General features: G+C 39.5%; 1 non-coding gene across 1 annotated transcript; it reads left to right on the top strand.

Moving 5' to 3' along the window:
• The first annotated feature begins 4,366 nt into the window (after positions 1-4,366).
• On the top strand, positions 4,367-4,474 carry LOC112774296 (small nucleolar RNA R71). The gene has a single exon (XR_003188791.1). It is a non-coding gene; the product is annotated as a small nucleolar RNA R71 (small nucleolar RNA).
• Positions 4,475-26,121: the final 21,647 nt, after the last annotated feature.

Here is a 26,121-nt window from a genome sequence, read left to right as displayed (position 1 = left end):
ATTCTGAACTTCAATGGATAGAGTGAGATGCCAAAACTATTCAAGAGGCAAAAAAGCAATAAGTCCCGCTCATCTGATTGGAGCTAAGTTTCATTGATATTTTGGAATTTATAGTATATTCTCTTCTTTTTATCCTATTTGATTTTCAGTTGCTTGGGGACAAGCAACAATTTAAGTTTGGTGTTGTGATGAGCGGATAATTTATACGCTTTTTGACATTGTTTTTACATAGTTTTCAGTATGATTTGGTTAGTTTTTAGTATATTTTTATTAGTTTTTAATTAAAATTCACATTTCTGGACTTTACTATGAGTTTGTGTGTTTTTCTGTGATTTCAGGTAATTTCTGGCTGAAATTGAGGGACTTGAGCAAAAATCAGATTCAGAGGTTGAAGAAGGACTGCAGATGCTGTTGGATTCTGACCTCCCTGCACTCAAAGTGGACTTTCTGGAGCTACAGAACTCCAAATGGTGCACTCTCAATTGCGTTGAAAAGTAGACATCCAGGGCTTTTCAGTAATATATAATAGTCCATACTTTGAATAAGGATTGACGACGCAAACTGGCATTCAACGCCAGTTCCATGCTGCACTCTGGAGTCAAACGCCAGAAACAGGTTGCAAAGTGGAGTTCAACACCAGAAATAGGATACAAATTGGCGTTCAACTCCAAAAGAAGCCTCTACACATGTAAAGCTCAATGCTCAGCCCAAGCACACACCAAGTGGGCCCCGAAAATGGATTTCTGCATCATTTACTTATTTCTGTAAACCCAAGTAACTAGTTTAGTATAAATAGGACTTGTTACTATTGTATTTACATCTTTTGGATGTTTAGTTCTTAGATCATGGGGGCTGGCCATTCGGCCATGCCTGAACCTTTCACTTATGTATTTTTCAACAATAGAGTTTCTACACACCATAGATTAAGGTGTGGAGCTCTGCTGTTCCTCATGAATTAATACAAAGTACTATTGTTTTTCTATTCAATTCAAGCTTATTCCGATTCTAAAATATTCATTCGCACCTCAATATGAATTAATTCAAAGTACTACTATTTTTCTATTCAATTCAACTTATTCTGCTTCTAAGATATTCATTCGTACTTCAATATGATGGATGTGATGATCGTGACAGTCATCATCATTCTCAACTTATGAATGCGTGCCTGACAACCACTTTCGTTCTACCTTAAATTGAATGGATATCTCTTGGATATCTAATACAGGGGACCGAGTCCGAGCTATTAGAGTCTTCGTGGTATAACTTAGAACCCATGGATGGCCATTCTTGAGATCCAGAAAGTCTAAACCTTGTCTGTGGTATTCCGAGTAGGATCTGGGAAGTGATGGTTGTGACGAGCTTCAAACTCGCGAGTGCTGGGCGTAGTGACAGATGCAAAAGGATAGTAAATCCTATTCCAGTATGATCGAGAACCGACAGATGATTAGCCATGCAGTGACAGCGCATTGGACCATTTTCACAGGAGGATGGGATGTAGCCATTGACAACGGTGATGCCCTACATAAAGCTTGCCATGAAAAGGAGTAGGATTGATTGGATGAAAACAGCAGGAAAGCAGAAATTAGAGGAATAAAAGCATCTCTATACGCTTATCTGAAATTCTCACCAATGAATTACATAAGTATCTCTATCCTAGTTATATTCTATTTGTCTTTTATTTATCACTTTATAAAACTATTTGAATCCGCCTGACTGAGATTTACAAGGTGACCATAGCTTGCTTCAAGCCGACAATCTCCGTGGGATCGACCCTTACTCACGTAAGGTTTATTACTTGGACGACCCAGTGCACTTGCTCGTTAGTTGTACGAAGTTGTGAAACAGATATATGATCATGAACGTGCGTATTGAATTTTTAGCGCCGTTACCAAGGAATGAATGATCACGATTTCGCACACCAAGTTTTTGAATGCTTTTTACCACACCAAACTTAAAATGTTTGCTCGTCCCCGAGCAAAAGAAAATAGAAAGAAGTAGAAGAAGAAGAGGAATGGAGGAGAGGGAGAGAGAGTTGGGGAAGAGAGGATGGATGTGAGTGGTGAAGAGGTGATGTGAAAGAATGATTGAGTTGATTGGTGAGGGTTATTTGGGGAAGAGTGATATAAAAAGGTGTGAAGAGGAGAGAAGAAAGGTAAGTGGGGATCCTGTGGAGTCCACAGATCCTGAGGTGCTTGAGGATTTCTCATCCCCTCACCTTTGAGGCGTGTAAAACGCCCTATATATGCAATCCTGGCGTTCAACGCCAGATTGCAGCATGTTTCTGACGTTAAACGCCATTTCCATGCTTGTTTTGGGCGTTCAACGCCAGTCTGCAGCATGTTTCTGGCGTTGAACGCCAGTATGGTGCATGTTTCTGGCGTTAAACGCCAGTCTGATGCTTGTGTCTAGCGTTTAACACCAGCTTTCCTCTGGGTGCAATCCTGGCGTTTAAACGCCAGACTGCTGCTTGTTTCTGGTGTTTAACGCCAGTTTCGTGCTCTGTTCTGGAGTTAAACGCCAGCCAAATGCTCCTTACTGGCGTTTAAATGCCAGTAAGCCCTTCCTCCAGAGTGTTCTATTTTCAATGCTATTTTTCATTCTGTTTTTGATTTTTCAGTAGTTTTTGTGACTCCACATGATCATCAACCTAATAAAACATGAAATAGTAAAGAGAAAATAAAATAAAAATGATTAAATAACATTAGGTTGCCTCCCAACAAGCATTTCTTTAATGTCAATAGCTTGACAGTGAGCTCTCATGGAGCCTCACAGATAATCAGAGCAAGGTTTGGGCCTCCCAACACCAAACTTAGAGTTTGACTGTGGGGGCTTTGGTTGACTTTGTAGTGAAAGAAGCTTTTCATGCTTCCTCTCCATGGTTACAGAAGGAGATCATTGAGTTTTAAACACAAGGTTATCCTCATTTAGTTGAAGGATCAATTCTCCTCTGTGGCTAGGAAGGTTCTTCTAAGGATGATGGATTCATCCTCTTCCTTCCCAGTATCCAGGATTATGAAATCAGCAGGGATGTAAAGGTCTTCAACCTTTACTAACATGTCTTCTACTAGTCCATAAGCCTGCTTTCTTGAGTTGTCTGCCATCTCTAGTGAGATTCTGGCAGCTTGTACCTCAAAGATTCCCAGTTTCTCCATTACAGAGAGGGGCATGAGGTTTATCCCTGACCCAAGGTCACATAGAACCTTCTCAAAGGTCATGGTGCCTACGGTACAATGTATTAAGAACTTTCCAGGATCCTGTTTCTTCTGAGGCAATGTCAGTTGATCCAGATCACGTAGTTCATTGGTGAGCAAGGGAGGTTCTTCTTCGCAAGTCTCATTACCAAATAATTTGGCATTCAGCTTCATGATTGCACCAAGGTACTTGGCAACTTGCTCTTCAGTAACATCTTCATTCTCTTCAGAGGAAGAATACTCATCAGAGCTCAAGAATGGCCTAAGGAGGTTCAACAGAATCTCTATGGTCTCTAGATGAGTCTCAGATTCCTTTGGTTCCTCAGAGGGAAACTCCTTATTGATCATTGGACGTCCCAGGAGGTCTTCCTCACTGGGATTCACGTCCTCCTCCTCTCTTGTGGGTTCGGCCATGATGGTCAATTCAATGGCCTTGCACTCTCCTTTTGAATTTTCTTCTGTATTGCTTGGGAGAGTACTAGGAGGGATTTCAGTGACCCTTTTACTCAGCTGGCCCACTTGTGCCCCTAAATTTCTAATGGAGGAGCTTGTTTCATTCATGAAACTTAAAGTGGCCTTAGATAGATCAGAAACTATATTTGCTAAGCTAGATGGCTTCTGCTCAGAATTCTCTGTCTGTTGGTGAGTGGATGATGAAAAGGTTTGCTATTGTTAAACCTATTTCTTCCACCATTATTAAAGCCTTGTTAAGGCTTTCGTTGATCCTTCCATGAGAGATTTGGGTGATTTCTCCATGAGGCATTATAGGTGTTTCCATATGGTTCACCCATGTAATTCACCTCTGCTATTGCAGGGTTCTCAGGATCATAAGCTTCTTCTTCAGAAGATGCCTCTTGAGTACTGTTGGATGCAGCTTGCATTCCATTCAGACTCTAAGAAATCATATTGAATTGCTGAGTTAATATTTTATTCTGAGCCAATATAGCATTCAGAGTGTCAATTTCAAGGACTCCCTGCTTCATAGGCGTCCCATTATTCACAGGATTCCTTTCAGAAGTGTACATGAACTGGTTATTAGCAACCATGTCAATGAGTTCTTGAGCTTCTGCAGGCATTTTCTTTAGGTGAATGGATCCACCTGCAGAGTGGTCCAGTGACATCTTTGATAACTCAGACAGACCATCATAGAATATATCCAGAATGGTCCATTCTGAAAGCATGTCAGAAGGACACTTTTTGGTCCGTTGCTTGTACCTCTCCCAAGCTTCATAGAGGGATTCTCCTTCTTTCTGTCTGAAGGTTTGAACATCCACTCTAAGCTTACTAAGCTTTTGAGGAGGGAAGAACTTGGCTAAGAAAGTCGTGACCAGCTTATCCCAGGAGTTCAGGCTATCTTTAGGTTGAGAGTCCAACCATACTCTAGCTTTGTCTCTTACAGTAAACGAGAAAATTATAAGCTTGTAGACCTCGGGATCAACCCCATTGGTCTTAACAGTTTCACAGATCTGCAAGATTTCAGTTAAGAACTGAAAAGGATCTTCAGATGGAAGTCCATGAAACTTGCAGTTCTGCTGCATCAGAGAAACTAATTGAGGTTTCAGCTCAAAGTTGTTTGCTCCAATGGCAGGAATTGAGATGCTTCTTTCATGTAAATTGGAATTAGGTGCAGTGAAGTCACCAAGCATCCTCCTTGCATTATTGTTGTTAGGTGCGTCTGCCATCTCCTTTTCTTGTTTAAAAATTTTAGTAAGGTTGTCTTTGGATTGTTGTATTTTAGCTTCTCTTAGTTTTCTCTTTAGAGTCCTTTCAAGTTCTGGATCAGCTTCAACAAGAATGCCCTTTTCCTTGTCCCTGCTCATATGAAAGAAAAGAGAACAAGAAAAGAAGAGGAATCCTCTATATTACAGTAAAGAGGTTCCTTATTGTTAGTAGAAGAAGAAAAGAATGTAATGTGAAGAAGAGAAGAGAAAAAAAAACTCGAACACAGAGAGGGAGGTGGTGTTCGAATTTTTGGGTGAAAGAGAAGTGTTAGTAGATGAATAAATAAATAGAAGGAGATGAGAGGTGAGAGAATTCGAAAAATAAAAATTTAAAATTTAAAGTTAAATTTCGAAAATAGAAATAAATAAAAAAAAAATTTTAAAATTAAACATAGAATTTGAAAATTAAAAATTGAAATCAAATTAAAATTAAAACAGTTAAGTTAATTAAAAAGGAGTTTTAAAAAAGGAGAGAGGGAATTTTCAAAAATAAGAGAGAGATGATTAGTTTTGTAGTTTTGAAAAAGATATGATTGAAACAAAAAGATAAGATTGATTGAAAAAGTTTTGAAATTTGTTTTTGAAAAAGATATGATTGAAATTTAAAAAGATATGATTGAAACAAAAAGATAAGATTTGAAAATCAATTTTAAAAAGATAAGAAGTTAGAAAAGATTTTGAAATTGAATTTGAAATAGATATGATTGAAATTTTAATTTGAAAAAGATTTGAAAAGAAAATTAAAAACATTTGATTTTGAAAACTAAAGTTGATTACTTGACTAACAAGAAACTAAAAAGATACGATTCTAGAGTTTAAAGATTGAATATTTCTTAATAAGCAAGTAACAGCTTGAAATTTTTCAATCAATCATATTAAATGTTAGTAAAGATTTTGAAAATTATGAAATAAAATAAGAAAAAAGATTTTTTTAAAATCAAATTTAAAAAGTTTTCGAAAATATGAAGGTAAAATGAAAAAGATTTGATTTTTGAAAAAGATTTTGAAAAGATAAGATTTTTAAATTGAAAATTTGATTTGATTCATAAGAAACTATTAAATTTAAAAACTTTTTGACTAAATCAAATCATATTTTCGAAAATTTTGAGTAAAATAAGGAAAATATATATATATATATATATATATATATATATATAATTTGATTTGATTCATAAGAAACAATTAAATTTAAAAACTTTTTGACTAAATCAAATCATATTTTCGAAAATTTTGAGTAAAATAAGGAAAAGATATATATATATATTTTGAATTTTTAATGAAGAAAGAGAAAAACATGAAAAAGACTCATAGCATAAAAATTATGAATCAAAACACACAATGCATGCAAGAACACTATGAATGTCAAGATGAACACCAAGAACACTTTGAAGATCAAGATGAACATCAAGACTTATTTTTGAAAATTTTTAATGAAAGAAAAACATGCAAGACACCAAACTTAGAGATTTTCAATAATTAGACACTAACAAGTTAAAAATGCATATGAAAAACAAGAAAAGACACAAAACAAGAAAATATGAAGACCAAACAGGAAGACTGGCCAGGAACAACTTGAAGATCATGAAGAACATATGATGAATTTTCAAAAATTCTTTGAGAAAAAGGAAACACATGCAAGACACCAAACTTAAAAATTGACTCTAGACTCAAACTAGAAACATCAAAAATATTTTTGATTTTATGATTTTGTAAATTTTTTTTTGTATTTTTTGAAATTTAATTGGGAAAAATGAAAAAAGAAAATTTTTTTTTCGAAAATAAGGATAATAAAAACAAAAAGCTTAAAATTAAAATAAAGTTACCTAATCTGAGCAACAAGATGAACCGTCAGTTGTCCAAACTTGAACAATCCCCGGTAACGGCGCCAAAAACTTGGTGTGCAAAATCGTGATCATTCATTCCTTGGTAACGGTGCTAAAAACTCAATACGCACGTTCATGATCTTATATCTGTTTCACAACTTCGTACAACTAACCAGCAAGTGCACTGGGTCGTCCAAGTAATAAACCTTACGCGAGTAAGGGTCGATCCCACGGAGATTGTCGGCTTGAAGCAAGCTATGGTCACCTTGTAAATCTCAGTCAGGAGGATTCAAATAGTTTTATAAAGTGATAAATAAAAGACAAATAGAATATAACTAGGATAGAGATACTTATGTAATTCATTGGTGGGAATTTCAGATAAGCGTATAGAGATGCTTTCGTTCCTCTGATCTCTGCTTTCCTGCTGTCTTCATCCAATCAATCCTACTCCTTTCCATGGCAAGCTTTATGTAGGGCATCACCGTTGTCAATGGCTACCTCCCATCCTCCTGTGAAAATGGTCCAATGCGCTGTCATTGCATGGCTAATCATCTGTCGGTTCTCGATCATACTGGAATAGGATTTACTATCCTTTTGCATCTGTCACTACGCCCAGCACTCGCGAGTTTGAAGCTCGTCACAGCCATCCCTTCCTAGATCCTACTCGGAATACCATAGACAAGGTATAGACTTTCTGGATCACAAGAATGGCCATCCATGGGTTCTAACTTATACCATGAAGACTCTAATAGCTCGGACTCGGTCCCCTATATTAGATATCCAAGAGATATCCATTCAATCTAAGGTAGAACGGAAGTGGTTGTCAGGCACGCGTTCATAAGTTGAGAATGATGATGATTGTCACGATCATCACATCCATCATATTGAAGTACGAATGAATATCTTAGAAGTGGAATAAGTTGAATTGAATAGAAAAATAGTATTACTTTGCATTAAACTTTGAGGAACAGCAGAGCTCCACACCTTAATCTATGGTGTGTAGAAACTCTACTGTTGAAAAATACATAAGTGAAAGGTTCAGGCATGGCCGAATGGCTAGCCCCTATGATCTAAGAACTAAACGTCCAAAAGATGTAAATACAATAGTAACAAGTCCAATTTATACTAAACTAGTTACTAGCGTTTACAGAAATAAGTAAATGATGCAGAAATCCATTTCCGAGGCCCACTTGGTGTGTGCTTGGGCTGAGCATTGAGCTTTACATGTGTAGAGGCTTCTTTTGGAGTTGAACACTAGTTTGTAGCCTGTTTCTGGCGTTGAACTCCACTTTGCAACCTGTTTCTGGCTGAAATTGAGGGAGCTGAGCAAAAATCTGATTCAGGCTGAAAAAGGACTGCTGATGCTGTTGGATTCTGACCTCCCTGCACTCGGAATAGATTTTCTGGAGCTACAGGAATCCAATTGGCGCGCTCTCAATTGCGTTGGAAAGTAGACATCCAGGGCTTTCCAGCAATATATAATAGTTCATACCTTGCTCAAGGATAGACGACGTAAACTGGCGTTCAACGCCAGTTCCATATTGCAGTCTGGCGTCAAACGCCAGAAACAGGTTACAAATTGGAGTTGAACGCCAGAAACAGGTTACAACCTGGCGTTTAACTCCAGAAACAGCCCAGGCACATGAGAAGCTTAAGTCTCAGCCCCAGCACACACCAAGTGGGCCCCAAAAGTGGATTTTTGCACTATCTATCATAGTTTACTCATTTCCTGTAAACCTAGGTTACTAGTTTAGTATTTAAACAACTTTTAGAGATTTATTTTGTACCTCATGACATTTTAGATCTGAACTTTGTACTCTTTGATGGCATGAGTCTCTAAACTCCATTGTTGCGGGTGAGGAGCTCTGCTGTGTTTCGATAAATTAATGCAGCTATTTCTGTTTTCTATTCAAACACGCTTGTTTCTATCTAAGATGTTCATTCGCACTTTAATATGATGGATGTGATGATCCGTGACAGTCATCACCATTCTCAACCTATGAACACGTGCCTGACAAGCACCTCCGTTCTACCTTCGATTGAATGAATATCTCTTGGATTCCTTAATCAGAATCTTCGTGGTATAAGCTAGAATCCATTGGCAGCATTCTTGAGAATCCGAAAAGTCTAAACCTTGTCTGTGGTATTCTGAGTTGGATTCAGGGATTGAATGACTGTGAGGAGCTTCAAACTCGCGAGTGTTGGGCATAGTGACAGACGCAAAAGGATCAATGGATCCTATTATGACATGATCTAGAACCGACAGATGATTAGCCGTGCGGTGACAGTGCACCTGGACCTTTTTCACTGAGAGGACGAATGGTAGCCATTGACAACGGTGATCCACCAACACACAGCTTGCCATAGGAGGAACCTTGCGTGCGTGAAGAAGAAGATAGGGAGAAAGCAGAGATTCAGAAGACAAAGCATCTCCAAAACTCCAACATATTCTCCATTACTGCAGAACAAGTATTTATTTCATGCTCTTTTATTCTTTGCAATTCAAACTGATAACTATAATTGATATCCTGACTAAGAGTTACAAGATAACCATAGATTGCTTCAAGCCAACAATCTCCGTGGGATTCGACCCTTACTCACGTAAGGTATTACTTGGACGACCCAGTGCACTTGCTGGTTAGTGGTACGAGTTATGAAAAGTGTGATTTACAATTCATGCACCAAGACCTAAGTGGAATTGAACAGTCCAGAAGGACTCTGGGGTCATATGCTAACCCCACTACTGCTTCATATGGGAGCAGTATCTGTATTCCCTCCATTGGAGTCAGTAGCTTTGAGTTGAATCCTCAGCTCATTATCATGGTGTAGCAAAGTTGCCAGTATTCCGGTCATCTACAGGAAGAACCTACAGAGTTTCTGGCACAATTTTTACAAATTGCTGACACAGTACGTGATAAGGAAGTAGATTAGGATGTGTACAGATTATTACTGTTTCCATTTGCTGTAAAAGACCAAGCTAAGAGGTGGTTAAATAACCAACCTAAGGCTAGCATAAGGACATGGAAACAGCTGTCAGAAAAATTCCTGAATCAATACTTCCCTCCAAAACAGATGACACAGCTAAGGCTGGACATCCAAGGCTTTAAACAAGGAGATAATGAATATCTTTATGATGCCTGGGAGAGATACAAAGAGATGCTAAGAAAATGCCTCTCTGAAATGTTTTCAGAATGGGTGCAGTTAGACATCTTCTATTATGGGCATACAGAGAAAGCTCAAATTTCTCTAGATCACTCAGCTGGTGGATCTATACACATGAGAAAGACAATTGAAGAGGCTCAATATCTTATTGATACAGTTGCCAGAAATCAGCATCTGTACCTAAGCAGTGAATCTTCCGTGAAAGAAGAGGCTAAAACAGTAACTGCTGAACTCAGTCCTGTAGAACAAATTACTGAATTCAATCAGCAATTAGACTTTCTAACAAAATAGCTGGCCAAATTCAAGGAGATACTACAAGACACAAGAATGACTAATCTGAATATGAAAGTACAGTTGAAGCAAACAGAACAGCAGTTATCAAAACAAATAACGGAAGAGTGCCAAGCAATTCAATTAAGAAGTGGAAAAACATTAAATACCTCACTTCAAGGCAGCTGGAAAATAAGAAATGAACAACCTGCTATCCAAAATCCCACTGAGGACAGTAAGAGCCCAGAGAGGAATAACTCTGGCGTTCAAACGCCAGAAACAGGCAAGGATTTGGCGTCAAACGCCCAATGGAAGCTCAGTTCTGGCGTTCCAACGCCAGGAACAAGTAAGGAGTTGGTGTCCAACGCCACTCCAGCTTCTAACCCTGGCATTCAAATGCCAGTGAGGGATCAGACACACACAAGTGCTGATAACAACCCCTCTAAAAAGGCTTCTCCAGCCACCTTTGTAGGAAATAAACCTGCAGCAACTAAGGTTGAGGAATATAAAGCCAAGATACCTTATCCTCAAAAACTCCGCCAAGAGGAGCAGGATAAGCAATTTGCTTGCTTTGCAGATTATTTCAGGACTCTTGAAATAAAGATTCCGTTTGCAGAGGCACTTGAGCAAATACCTTCTTATGCCAAGTTCATGAAAGAGATCTTGAGTCATAAAAAGGATTGGAGAGAAACTGAAAGAGTTCTCCTCACTGAAGAATGCAGTGCAGTCATTCTGAAAAACTTTCCAGAAAAGCTTAAAGATCCCGGGAGTTTTTTGATACCATGCACATTAGAGGGTAATTGCACCAAGACAGCTTTATGTGATCTTGGGGCAAGCATCAACCTAATACCTGCATCCACTATCAGAAAGCTTGGTTTAACTGAAGAAGTTAAACCAACCCGGATATGTCTCCAACTTGCTGATGGCTCCATTAAATACCCATCAGGCGTGATTGAGAACATGATTGTCAGGGTTGGGCCATTCGCCTTTCCTACTGAATTTGTAGTGCTGGAAATGGAGGAGCACAAGAGTGCTACTCTCATTCTAGGAAGACCTTTCCTAGCAACTGGACGAACTCTTATTGATGTCCAAAAGGGGGAAGTAACCCTGAGAGTCAATGAGGATGAGTTTAAGTTGAATGCTGTCAAGGCCATGCAGCATCTAGACACACCAAAAGACTGCATGAAAGTTGATCTCATTGACTCTTTGGTAGAGGAGGTCAACATAACTGAGAGTCTCGAATCAGAGCTGGAAGACATCTTTAAAGATGTTTAGCCTGATTTGGAGGGTTCAGAGGAATTGAAAGAGTCTCTGAGACTTCCTCAGGAAGAGGAGAAACCTCCTAAACCCGAGCTCAAGCCTTTACCACCATCCCTGAAATATGCATTTCTGGGAGAAGGTGACACTTTTCTAGTGATCATAAGCTCTGCTTTAAATCCACTGGAAGAGAAAGCACTAATTAAAGTGCTAAGGACACACAAGACAGCTCTTGGGTGGTCCATAAGTGACCTTAAGGGCATAAGCCCAGCTAGATGCATGCACAAAATCCTATTAGAGGATGATGCTAAGCCAGTGGTTCAACCACAGAGGCGGCTAAATCCAGCCATGAAGGAAGTGGTGCAGAAAGAGGTCACCAAATTACTGGAGACTGGGATTATTTATCCTATTTCTCATAGCCCCTAGGTGAGCCCTGTTAAAGTTGTTCCCAAGAAGGGAGGCATGACAGTGGTTCATATTGCAAACTTTCAGAGGTGCATGCTCTCTATCTTCTCTGATATGGTAGAGAAATTTCTGGAAGTCTTCATGGATGACTTTTCAGTATTTGGAGACTCATTCAGCTCATGCCTTGACCATTTAGCACTTGTTCTAAAAAGATGCCAAAAGACCAACCTAGTTTTAAACTGGTAAAAATGTCACATTATGGTGACTGAAGGAATCGTCCTTGGGCATAAAATTTCAAACAAGGGAATAGAGGTGGATCAAGCTAAAGTGGAAGTAATTGAAAAATTACCACCACCTGCTAATGTTAAGGCAATCAGAAGCTTTCTGGGGCATGCAGGATTCTACAGGAGGTTTATAAAGGATTTTTCAAAAATTGCAAAACTCCTGAGCAATCTGCTAGCTGCTGACATGCCATTTGTGTTTGACACAGAGTGTCTACAGGCGTTTGAGACTCTGAAAGCTAAGCTGGTCACAGCACCAGTTATTTCTGCACCAGACTGGACTTTACCATTTGAACTAATTTATGATGCCAGTGACCACGCCATTGGTGCAGTACTGGGGCAAAGGCATGACAAGCTTCTGCATGTCATTTATTATGCTAGCCGCGTTTTAAATGATGCCCAGAAAAATTACACAACCACAGAAAAGGAATTGCTTGCAGTAGTTTATGCCATTGACAAGTTTAGATCATACTTAGTAGGATCAAAATTGATTGTGTACACTGACCATGCTGCTCTTAAATATCTACTCACAAAACAGGATTCAAAACCCAGGATCATAAGATGGGTGTTGCTTCTGCAAGAGTTTGATATAGAAATAAGAGACAGAAAAGGGACAGAGAACCGAGTGGCTGATCATCTGTCCCAGATAGAACCAGAAGAAAGGGAGTTTCCCCCTTCTATTGAGATCTCTGAGACCCTTCTGGATGAGCATTTGTTTGCCATTCAGGAAACACCATGGTTTGCAGACATTGCAAACTATAAAGATGCAAGGTTTATACCCAAGGAGTACAGCAGGCAACAAAAAAAAATTACTGATGCAAAGTACTACTTGTGGGATGAACCCTTTCTCTTTAAGAGATGTGCAGACGGAATAATCCGTAGGTGTGTGCCTATAGAAGAAGCACAGAGGATCTTATGGCATTTGGATCATAATATGGAGGCCGTTTCGGAGGTGAGCGAACGGCCACCAAGGTCCTCCAATGTGGCTTCTACTGGCCTACACTCTATAGGGATTCCCGAGAGTTTGTACGTAACTGTGAGAGTTGCCAAAGAGCTGGTAATCTGCCTCATGGTTAGGCCATGCCTCAACAAGGAATCTTGGAGATTGAGTTGTTTGATGTATGGGGAATTGACTTCATGGGACCTTTCCCACCATCATACTCAAACACTTATATTCTGGTGGCAGTCGACTATGTATCAAAATGGGTAGAGGTCATTGCCACACCCACCAATGATACTAAAACATTGCTGAAGTTCCTCCAGAAACATATCTTCAGCAGGTTTGGTGTTCCTAGAGTACTAATCAGTGATGGGGGCACTCACTTCTGCAACAAACAACTTTACTCTGCCATGGTCCGGTATGGGATTCGCCACAAGGTGGTGACTCCATATCATCCACAGACAAATGGGCAAGCTGAAGTTTCTAACAGAGAAATAAAAAGAATCCTGGAACGGACTGTAAGTACCCGTAGAAAGGATTGGGCAAGAAGCTTGGATGATGCTCTGTGGGCTTACAGAACAGCATTCAAGACTCCTATAGGGACCTCTCCATACTAGCTTGTATATGGTAAGGCCTATCATCTGCCCGTGGAACTGGAACATAAGGCCTACTGGGCAACCAGATTCCTAAACTTTGATGCCAAATTAGCTGGAGAAAAAAGATTCCTCCAGCTGAATGAGCTAGAGGAATTCAGATTCACTGCTTTCGAAAATGCCAAGCTTTACAAAGAGAAAGCAAAAAGATGGCATGACAGAAAGTTGTCATCTAGAGTCTTTGAACCAGGACAGAAAGTTCTTTTATTTAACTCTAAGCTCAGGCTATTCATCCTCTCAGTGAAAAGGCACGTGAGAAGCTTAAGTCTCAGCCCCAGCAAACACCAAGTGGGCCCCAGAAGTGGATTTCTGCACCAATTATCTTAGTTTATTCATTTTCTGTAAACCTATGTTACTAGTTTAGTATTTAAACAACTTTTAGAGATTTATTTTGCACCTCATGACATTTTAGATCTGAACTTTGTACTCTTTGACGGCATGAGTCTCTAAACTCCATTGTTGGGGGTGAGGAGCTCTGTTGTGTCTCGATGAATTAATGCAATTATTTCTGTTTTCCATTCAACCACACTTGTTTCTATCTAAGATGTTCATTCGCACTTCAATATGATGAATGTGATGATCCGTGACACTCATCACCATTCTCAATCTATGAACGCATGCCTGTCAACCACTCCCGTTCTACCTTCGATTGAATGAATATCTCTTGGATTCCTTAATCAGAATCTTCGTGGTATAAGCTAGAATCCATTGGCAGCATTCTTGAGAATCCGGAAAGTCTAAACCTTGTCTGTGGTATTCCGAGTAGGATTCAGGGATTGAATGACTGTGACGAGCTTCAAACTCACAAAGGTTGGGCGTAGTGACAGATGCAAAAGGATCAATGGATCCTATTCCAGCAGGAGTGAGAACCGACAGATGATTAGCCATGCGGTGACAGCGCACCTGGACCCTTTTCACTGAGAGGACGGATGGTAGCCATCGACAACGGTGATCCACCAACACACAGCTTGCCATAGGAGGAACCTTGCGTGCGTGAAGAAGAAGACAGGGGGAAAGCAGAGATTCAGAAGACAAAGCATCTCCAAAACTCCAACATATTCTCCATTACTGCATAACAAGTAGTTATTTCATGCTCTCTTATTTTTCGCAAATCAAACTGATAATCATAATTGATTTCCTGACTAAGATTTACAAGATAACCATAGATTGCTTTAAGCCAACAATGTCCGAGGGATCGACCCTTACTCACGTAAGGTATTACTTGGACGATCTAGTGCACTTGCTGGTTAGTTGTGAGGAGTTGTGAAAAGTGTGAATCACAATTTCGTGCACCAAGTTCAACTCCAATTTGTAACCTGTTTCTGGCGTTTGACGCCAGACTGCAACATGGAACTGGCGTTGAATGCCAGTTTACGTCATCTATCCTGGATGTCTACTTTCCAACGCAATTGATAGCGCGCCATTTGGACTCCTGTAGCTCCAGAAAATCCATTTCGAGTGCAGGGAGGTCAGAATCCAACAGCATCTGTAATCCTTTTTCAGCCTGAATCAGATTTTTGCTCAGCTCCCTCAATTTCAGCCAGAAAATACCTGAAATTATAGAAAAACACACAAACTCATAGTAAAGTCCAGAAATATGATTTTTATTTTAAAACTAATAAAAATACAATAAAAACTAACTAAATCATACTAAAAACATACTAAAAACAATTCCAAAAAGCGTATAAATTATCCGCTCATCACAACACCAAACTTAAATTGTTGCTTGTCCCCAAGCAACTGAAAATCAAATAGGATAAAAAGAAGAGAATATACAATGAATTCCAAAAACATCTGTGAAGATCGGTATTAATTAGATGAGCGGGGCTATTAGCTTTTTGCTTCTGAACAGTTTTGGCATCTCACTTCATCCTTTGAAGTTCAGAATGATTGGCATCTATAGGAACTTAGAATTCAGATAGTGTTATTGACTATCCTAGTTCAGTATGTTGATTCTTGAACACAGCTACTTTATGAGTCTTGGTCGTGGGCCTAAGCACTTTGTTTTCCAGTATTACCACTGGATACATAACTGCCACAGACACGTGACTGGATGAACCTTTTCAGATTGTGACTCAGCTTTGCTAGAGTCCCCAATTAGAGGTGTCCAGTATTCTTAAGCACACTCTTCTTTTTGCTTTGGATCTCGACTTTAACCGCTCAGTCTCAAGTTTTCACTTGACACCTTCACGCCACAAGCACATGGTTAGGGACAACTTGGTTTAGCCGCTTAGGCCAGGATTTTAATCCTTTAGGCCCTCCTATCAACTGATGCTCAAAGCCTTGGATCCTTTTTATTACCCTTGCCTTTTGGTTTTAAGGGCTATTGGCTTTTTCTGCTTGCTTTTTCTTTTTTTCTTTTTCTTTTTCTTTCATTTTTGCTATTTTTTTTCTCCAAGCTTTTGTATTCACTGCTTTTTCTTGCTTCAAGAATTATTTTTATGATTTTTCAGATTATCAAATAACATTTCTCCTTTTTCATCATTCTTCAAGATCCAACAATTTTAACATTCATGAATCAACAATATCAAAAATATGCACTGTTCAAGCAGTCATTCAGAAAGACAGAAGTATTGCCACCACATCAACATAATTAAACTGTTTAAAATTCGAAATTCATGCACTTCTTTTTCTTTTTCAATTAAAAACATTTTTCATTTAAGAAAGGTGATGGATTCATATTCATAACTTTAAGGCATAGACACTTAGACACTAATGATCACGTAACAAGACACAAACATAAACATCAAGCATAGTAAATGAGAAACAGAAAAATAAGAACAAGGAGATTAAGGAATGAGTCCACCTTAGTGAGGGTGGCGTCTTCCTCTTCTTGAAGAACCAATGGTGCTCTTGAGCTCCTCTATGTCTCTTCCTTGTCTTTGTTGCTCCTCCCTCATAGCTCTTTGATCTTCTCTAGTTTCATGGAGGATGATGGAGTGCTCTTGGTGCTCCACCCTTAGTTGTCCCATGTTGGAACTTAATTCTCCTTGGGAAGTGTTGATTTGCTCCCAATAATTTTGTGGAGGAAAGTGCATCCCTTGAGGCATTAGTGGTTATAGAAAAACAAAAAAAAAAGCACTGCTTTTTTCACACCAAAATTAAAATGTTTGCTCGTCCTCGAGCAAAAGAAAGAAAGTAGTAGAAGAAGAAGAAAATAGATGAGATGGAGAGGTGTGAGTGGTTAGAATTTGAGTGGGTGGGTGTAGGTGGGTTGTATGATGGTTTTGGAGGAGTAATGGAGGTGATTGGTGGAGGTTAATTTGGGGAAGAGTGTTATGGAAAGGTGTAATAAGGAGAGAAGAAGAGGTGGAGATCCTGTGGGGTCCACAGATCCAGTGGGGTTAAGGACTTAACATCCCTGCTCTAATTAGGCGTGTAAAACGCCCTTGCTGTGCAATCCTGGCGTTTAACGCAAGACTGCTGCCTGTTTCTGGCGTTAAACACCCAAATATAGCTTTTTTCTGGCGTTTAACGCCAGGTAGATGCTTGCTTCTGGCGTTAAACGCCAGCTTGGTGCCTGTTTCTGGCGTTAAACGGCAGACATATGCTTGTTTATGGCATTTAAATGCCAGACTGTTCATCCTCCAGGGTGTGCTGTTTTTAATGCTATTTTTCATTCTGTTTTTTATTTTTCAGTTGTTTTTGTGACTTCACATGATCATCAACCTAAGGAAAACATAAAATAGCAATAGAAAATAAAGAGATATAGTTAAATAACATTGGGTTGCCTCCCAATAAGCGCTTCTTTATTGTCTTTAGCTGGACCTTGTTGAGCTTTTAATCTAGCCTCAGCCTTGAGCACTCTTGCTCAACATTGCCTTCAAGATAATACTTAATTTTCTGTTCATTAACAATGAACTTCTTATCAGAATCAATGTCTTGAAGCTCCACATATCATATGGTGACACACTTGTAATCACATATGGTCCCCTCCACCGGGATTTCAGTTTCCCAGGGAATAGCCTGAGCCTAGAGTTAAACAACAGAACTTTCTGTCCTGGTTCAAAGACTCTAGATGACAACTTTCTGTCATGCCATCATTTTGCTTTCTCTTTGTAAAGCTTGGCATTTTCGAAAGCAGTGAATCTGAATTCCTCTAGCTCATTCAGCTTGAGCAATCTTTTTTCTCCAGCTAATTTGGCATCAAAGTTTAGGAATCTGGTTGCCTAGTAGGCCTTATGTTCCAGTTCCAGTTCAAGACTACTATAGGGACCTCTCCATACCAGCTTGTGTAATGTAAGGCCTGTCATCTGCCCGTGGAACTGGAACATAAGGCCTACTGGGCAACCAGATTCCTAAACTTTGATGCCAAATTAGCTGGAGAAAAAAGATTGCTCCAGCTTAATGAGCTAGAGGAATTCTAATTCACTGCTTTCGAAAATGCCAAGCTTTACAAAGAGAAAGCAAAAAGATGGCATGACAGAAAGTTGTCATCTAGAGTCTTTGAACCAGGATAGAAAGTTCTGTTGTTTAACTCTAGGCTCAGGCTATTCCCCGGGAAACTGAAATCCCGGTGGAGGGGACCATATGTGATTACAAGTGTGTCACCATATGGCTCTGTGGAGCTTCAAGACATTGCATCTGATAAGAAGTTCATTGTTAATGGACAGAGAATCAAGTATTATCTTGAAGGCAATGTTGAGCAAGAGTGCTCAAGGCTGAGGCGAGATTAAAAGCTCAGCAAGGTCCAGCTAAAGACAATAAAGAAGCACTTATTGGGAGGCAACCCCTCTGTTATTTAACTATATCTCTTTATTTTCTATTGCTATTTTATGTTTTCCTTAGGTTGATGATCATGTGAAGTCACAAAAGCAACTAAAAAATCAAAAACAGAATAAAAAATAGCATTAAAAACACCCTGGAGGAGGAACAGTCTGGCGTTTAAACGCCAGAAACAAGCATCTGTCTGGCGTTTAACGCCAGAAATAGGCACCAAGCTGGCGTTTAACGCCAGAAGCAAGCATCTACCTGGCGTTAAACGCCAGAAACAAGCTACATTTGGGCGTTTAACGCCAGAAACAGGCAGCAGTCTTGCGTTAAACGCCAGGATTGCACAGCAAGGGCATTTTACACGCCTAATTGGAGCAGGGATGTTAAGTCCTTAACCCCACTGAATCTGTGGACCCCACAGGATCCCCACCTCTTCTTCTCTCCTTATTACACCTTTCCATAACACTTTTCCCCAAATTAACCTCCACCAATCACCTCTATTACTCCTCCAAAACCATCATACAACCCACCTACACCCACGCACTCAAATTCTAACCACTCACACCTCTCCATCTCATCTATTTTCTTCTTCTTCTACTACTTTCTTTCTTTTGCTCGAGGACGAGCAAACATTTTAAGTTTGGTATGGAAAAAGTAATGCTTTTTTTTTGTTTTTCCATAACCACTAATGCCTCAAGGGATGCACTTCCCTCCATAAAATTATTGGGAGCAAATCAACACTTCCCTAGGAGAATTAAGTTCCAACATGGGACAACTAAGGGTGGAGCACCAAGAGCACTCCATCATCTTCCATGAAACTAGAGAATATCAAGAGCTATGAGGGAGGAGCAGCAAAGACAAGGAAGAGACATAGAGGAGCTCAAGAGCACCATTGGTTCTTCAAGAAGAGGAAGATGCCACCCTCACTAAGGTGGACTCATTCCTTAATCTCTTCGTTCTTATTTTTCTGTTTTTCATTTACTGTGCTTTATGTTTATGTTTGTGTCTTGTTACATGACCATTAGTGTCTAAGTGTCTATGCCTTAAAGTTATGAATATGAATCCATCACCTTTCTTAAATGAAAAATGTTTTTAATTGAAAAAGAAAAAGAAGTGCATGAATTTCGAATTTTAAAATAGTTTAATTATTTTGATATGGTGGCAATACTTCTGTCTTTCTGAATGAATGCTTGAACAGTGCATAATTTTGATATTGTTGATTCATGAATGTTAAAATTGTTGGCTCTTGAAGAATGATGAAAAAGGAGAAATGTTATTTGATAATCTGAAAAATCATAAAAATGATTCTTAAAGCAAGAAAAAGCAGTGAATACAAAAGCTTGCAGAAAAAAAAATAGCGAAAATGAAAGAAAAAGAAAAAAAAAGAAAAAGCAAGCAGAAAAAGCCAATAGCCCTTAAAACCAAAAGGCAAGGGTAATAAAAAGGATCCAAGGCTTTGAGCATCAGTGGATAGGAGGGCCTAAAGGAATAAAATCCTGGCCTAAGCGGCTAAACCAAGCTGTCCCTAACCATGTGCTTGTGGCGTGAAGGTGTCAAGTGAAGAGTGTGCTTAAGAACCTTGGACACCTCTAATTGGGGACTCTAGCAAAGCTGAGTCACAATCTGAAAAGGTTCACCCAGTCATGTGTCTGTAGCATTTATGTATCCGGTGGTAATACTGGAAAACAAAGTGCTTAGGGTCGCGGCCAAGACTCATAAAGTAGCTGTGTTCAAGAATCAACATACTGAATTAGGAAAGTCAATAACACTATCTGAATTCTAAGTTCCTATAGATGCCAATCATTTTGAACTTCAAAGGATGAAGTGAGATGCCAAAACTGTTTAGAAGCCAAAAGCTAATAGCCCCGCTAATCTATTTAATACTGATCTTCACAGATGTTTTTGGAATTCATTGTATATTCTCTTCTTTTTATGCTATTTGATTTTTAGTTGCTTGGGGACAAGCAACAATTTAAGTTTGGTGTTGTGATGAGCGGATAATTTATACGCTTTTTGGCATTGTTTTTAGTATGTTTTTAGTATGATTTAGTTAGTTTTTATTATATTTTTATTAGTTTTTAAATAAAAATCATATTTCTGGACTTTACTATGAGTTTGTGTGTTTTTCTGTAATTTCAAGTGTTTTCTGGCTGAAATTGAGGGAGCTGAGCAAAAATCTGATTCAGGCTGAAAAAGGACTGCAGATGTTGTTGGATTCTGACCTCCCTGCACTCGAAATAGCTTTTCTGGAGCTACAGAAGTCCAAATGGCGCGCTATCAATTGCGTTAGAAAGTAGACATCCAGGGCTTTCCAGCAATATATAAAGGTCCATACTTTGCTCAAGGATAGACGACATAAACTGGCGTTTCAACGCCAGTTCCATGTTGCAGTCTGGCGTCAAATGCCAAAAACAGGTTACAAATTGGAGTGCAACTCCAGAAACAGCCTAGGCACATGAGAAGCTTAAGTCTCTACCCCAGCACACACCAAGTGGGCCCCAGAAGTGGATTTCTGCACCAATTATCTTAGTTTATTCATTTTCTGTAAACCTAGGTTACTAGTTTAGTTTTTAAACCACTTTTAGAGATTTATTTTGTACCTCATGACATTTTAGATCTGAAGTTTGTACTCTTTGATGACATGAGTCTCTAAACTCCATTGTTGGGGGTGAGGAGCTCTGCTGTGTCTCGATGAATTAATGCAATTATTTCTATTTTCCATTCAAACACGCTTATTTCTATCTAAGATGTTCATTCACACTTCAATATGATGAATGTGATGATCCGTGACACTCATCACCATTCTCAATCTATGAACTTGTGCCTGACAACCACTCCCGTTTTACCTTCGATTGAATGAATATCTCTTGGATTCCTTAATCAGAATCTTCGTGGTATAAGCAAGAATCCATTGGCAGTATTCTTGTGAATCCGGAAAGTCTAAACCTTGTCTGTGGTATTCCGAGTAGGATTCATGGATTGAATGACTGTGACGAGCTTCAAACTCACAAAGGTTGGGCGTAGTGACAGACGCAAAAGGATCAATGGATCCTATTCCAGCAGGAGTGAGAACCGACAGATGATTAGCCGTGCGGTGATAGCACACCTGGACCCTTTTCACTGAGAGGACGGATGGTAGCCATTGACAACGGTGATCCACCAACACACAGCTTGCCATAGGAGGAACCTTGCGTGCGTGAAGAAGAAGACAGCGGAAAGCAGAGATTCAGAAGACAAAACATCTCCAAAACTCTAACATATTCTCCATTATTGCATAACAAGTAGTTATTTCATGCTCTCTTATTTTTCGCAATTGAAACTGATAATCATAATTGATTTCCTGACTAAGATTTACAAGATAATGATAGATTGCTTCAAGCCAACAATCTCCGTAGAATCGACCCTAAAAACAATAGTACTTTGCATTAATTCATGAGGAACAGCAGAGCTCCACACCTTAATCTATGGTGTGTAGAAACTCTACCGTTGAAAATACATAAGAACAAGGTCTAGGCATGGCCGAGAGGCCAGCCCCCATGATCTAAGAACTAAACGTCCCCAGATGTCTAATACAATAGTAAAAAGTCCTATTTATGCTAAAACTAGTTACTAGGGTTACAGAGATAAGTAAATGATGCAGAAATCCACTTCCAGGGCCCACTTGGTGTGTGCTTGGGCTGCGCATGAAGCTTTCATGTGGAGAGGTCGTTCTTGGAGTTGAACACCAGTTTGTAACGTGTTTCTGGCGTTTAACTCCACTTTGCAACTTGTTTCTGGCGTTTAACTCCAGAATAGGGCAGAAAGCTGGCGTTGAATGCCAGTTTACGTCATCTAAACTCGGGCAAAATATGGATTATTATATATTTCTGGAAAGCTCTGGATGTCTATTTTCCAACACAATTGGGAGCGTGCCATTTAAAGTTCTGTAGCTCCAGAAAATCCACTTTGAGTGCAGGGAGGTCAGAATCCAACAACATCTGCAGTCCTTCTTCAACCTCTGAATCTGATCTTTGCTCAAGTCCCTCAATTTCAGCCAGAAAATACCTGAAATCACAGAAAAATACACAAAGTCATAGTAAAGTCCAGAAATGTGATTTTTAATTAAAAACTAATAAAACTATAATAAAAACTAACTAAATCATACTAAAAACATACTAAAAACAATGCCAAAAAGCGGATAAATTATCCGCTCATCACAACACCAAACTTAAGTTGTTGCTTGTCCCCAAGAAACTGAAAATCAAATAGGATAGAAAGAAGAGAATATACTATAAATTCCAAACTATCAATGAAACTTAGCTCCAATCAGATGAGCGGGACTAGTAGCTTTTTCCCTCTTGAATAGTTTTGGCATCTCACTTTATCCATTGAAGTTCAGAGTTCATATAGTGTTATTGATTCTCCTAGTTCAGTATGTTGATTCTTGAACACAGCTACTTTATGAGTCTTGGCCGGCCCTAAGCACTTTGTTTTCCAGTATTACCACCGGATACATAAATGCCACAAACACATAACTGGGTGAACCTTTTCAGATTGTGACTCAGCTTTGCTAAAGTCACCAATTAGAGGTATCCATGGTTCTTAACCACACTCTTCTTTTGCTTTGGACCTCGACTTTAACCGCTCAGTCTCAAGTTTTAACTTGACACCTTCACGCCATAAGCACATGGTTAGGGACAGCTTGGTTTAGCCGCTTAGGCCAGGATTTTATTCCTTTAGGCCCTCCTATCCACTGATGCTCAAAGCCTTAGATCCTTTTTACCCTTGCCTTTTGGTTTTAAGGGCTTTTGGCTTTTTTGCTCTTGTCTTTTGGTTTAAAGAGCTTTTGGCTTTTTCTGCTTGCTTTTTCTTTTTCTTTCTCATTTTTTTCTTGCCATTTTTCTTTTCTTTTTTTTTCGCAAGCTTTTGTATTCACTGCTTTTTCTTGCTTCAAGAATCATCTTTATGATTTTTCAGATCATCAAATAACATTTTTCCTTTTTCCTTATTCTTCAAGAGCCAACATATTTAACATTCATAAACCACAATATCAAAAGACATATGCACTGTTCAAGCCTTCATTCAGAAAAAAAAAAGTATTGTCACTACATCAAAATAATTAAACTAGTTTCAAGGATGAATTCGAAACCATGTACTTCTTGTTCTTTTGTTTTTAGAACAGTTTTCATTTAAGAGAGGTGATGGATTCATAGGACATTCATAACTTTAAGACATAGACATTTAAACACTAATGATCATATAGTAAAGACACAAACATAAATAAAACATAAGGCTCAAAAACCGAAAAACAGGAAAATAAGAACAAGGAGATTAAGGAACGGGTCCACCTTAGTGAGGGTGGCGTCTTCTTCTTTTTGAAGAATCAATGGTGCTCTTGAGCTCCTCTATGTCTCTTCTTTGTCTTTGTTGCTCCTCCCTCATAGCTTTTTGATCTTCTTTAATCTCATGAAGGATGATGGAGTGCTCTTGGTATTCCACCCTTAGTTGTCCCATGTTGGAACTTAATTCTCCTAGGGAGGTGTTGATTTGCTCCCAAAAATTCTGTGGAGGAAAGTGCATCCCTTGAGGCATCTCAGGGATTTCATGATGAGGAATTTCCTCATGCGTCTCTTGAGATCCATGAATAGGCTCTCTTGTTTGCTCCATCCTCTTCTTAATGATGGGCTTGTCCTCATCATTGAGGATATCTCCCTCTATGTCAATCCCAGCCGAATTGCATAAATGGCAAATGAGGTGAGGAAAGGCTAACTTTGCCAAAGTGGAGGACTTGTCAGCCACCTTGTAGAGTTCTTGAGGTATAATCTCATGAATTTCCACCTCCTCTCCAATCATGATACTATAGATCATGATGGCCCGGTCTATAGTAACTTCAGACCGGTTACTAGTAGGAATGATTGAGCGTTGAATGAACTCTAGCCATCCCCTAGCCACTGGTTTGAGGTCATGCTTTCTTAATTGAACCGGCTTGCCTCTTGAGTCAATTTTCCATTGAGCTCCTTCCTCACATATGTCTATGAGGACTTGGTCCAACCTTTGATCAAAGTTGACCCTTCTTGTGTAGGGGCGTGCATTTTCTTCCATCATTGGCAAGTTGAACGCCAGCCTTACATTTTCCGGACTGAAATCTAAGTATTTCCCCCGAACCATGGTAAGCCAATGCTTTGGATTCGGGTTCACACTTTGATCATGGTTCCTAGTGATCTATGCGTTCGCATAGAACTCTTGAACCATTAGGATCCCGACTTGTTGAATGGGGTTGGTGAGGACTTTCCAACCTCTTCTTTAGATCTCAAGTCGGATCTCCGGATACTCATTCTTCTTGAGCTTGAAAGGAACCTCAGGGATCACTTTCTTCTTGGCCACAACTTCATAGAAGTGGTCTTGATAGACTTTTGAGATGAATCTTTCCATCTCCCATGACTTAGAGGTGGAGGCAATTGACTTCCTTTTCCTCTTTCTTGAGGATTCTCTGGCCCTAGGTTCCATCAATGGTTATGGAAAAACAAAAAATCTATGCTTTTACCACACCAAACTTAGAATGTTGCTCGTCCTTGAGCAAAAGAAGAAGAAGAAGAAGAGATGAAGGAGAGGGAGAGATGTGTGTGTTTTAGCCAAGGGGGAGAAGAGAGGGTAGTGTTGTGTGAAATTGAAGAAGGAATGAGGGGTTTATATAGTGGAGGGAGAGGGGTTAGGGTTCGGTCATTTAGGGTTGGTTTGGGTGGGAAAGTGATTTTGAATTTGGAGGTAGTGGGGTTTATGGGAAAGTGTGGTGGAGGTGATTGGTGAAAGGGTGTTTGGGGAAGAGGGTTATTGGATTGTGTGAAGAAGAGGGAGAAGGTGAGTTGAGGTAGGTGGGGATCCTGTGGGGTCTACAGATCTTGAGGTGATCCTATGGGGCCCACAGATCCTGAGGTGTCAAGGATTTCACATCCCTGCACCTTTTAGGCGTGTAAAACACCCTATGCATGCAATCCTGGCGTTTAACGCCACTTCCATGCTTGGTTCTGGCGTTAAACACCCAAATGTAACTTGTTTCTGGCGTTAAACACCAGCTCTATGCTTGTTTTTGGCGTTTAACGCTAGCCTTCCTCTGGGTGCAATCCTGGCGTTTAAACGCCAGATTGGTGCTTGTTTCTGGCGTTTAACGCCAGTTGAATGCTTTGTTCTGGCGTTAAACGCCAGTCTGGTGCTTGTTTCTGGCGTTAAACGCCCAGAATGGTGCCAGACTGGGCGTTTAACGCCCATTCTGCTACCCTTACTGGCGTTTAAACGCCAGTAAGCTCTTCTTCCAGGGTGTGCAGTTTTTCATTCTATTTTTCATTCTGTTTTTGATTTTTCAGTAGTTTTTGTGACTCCACATGATTATCAACCTAATAAAACATGAAATAAACATGAAAATAAAAATAATATAGATATAATTAAATATATTGGGTTGCCTCCCAACAAGCACTTCTTTAATGTCAATAGCTTGACAGTGAGCTCTCATGGAGCCTCACAGATGTTCAGAGCATTGTTGAGACCTCCCAACACCAAACTTAGAGTTTGGATATGGGAGTTCAACACCAAACTTAGAGTTTGGTTGTGGCCTCCCAACACTAAACTTAGAGTTTGACTGTGGGGGCTTTGGTTGACTCTGCAGTGAGAGAAGCTTTTCATGCTTCCTCTCCATGGTTATAGAAGGAGAACCTTGAGTCTTGAACACAAG

Source organism: Arachis hypogaea, chromosome 18 (assembly GCF_003086295.3).
Source record: "Arachis hypogaea cultivar Tifrunner chromosome 18, arahy.Tifrunner.gnm2.J5K5, whole genome shotgun sequence".
Taxonomy (NCBI): domain Eukaryota; kingdom Viridiplantae; phylum Streptophyta; class Magnoliopsida; order Fabales; family Fabaceae; genus Arachis; species Arachis hypogaea.
The sequence above is the reverse complement of the archived record's forward strand: the minus strand, read 5'-3'. Positions and strand labels throughout refer to the sequence as shown.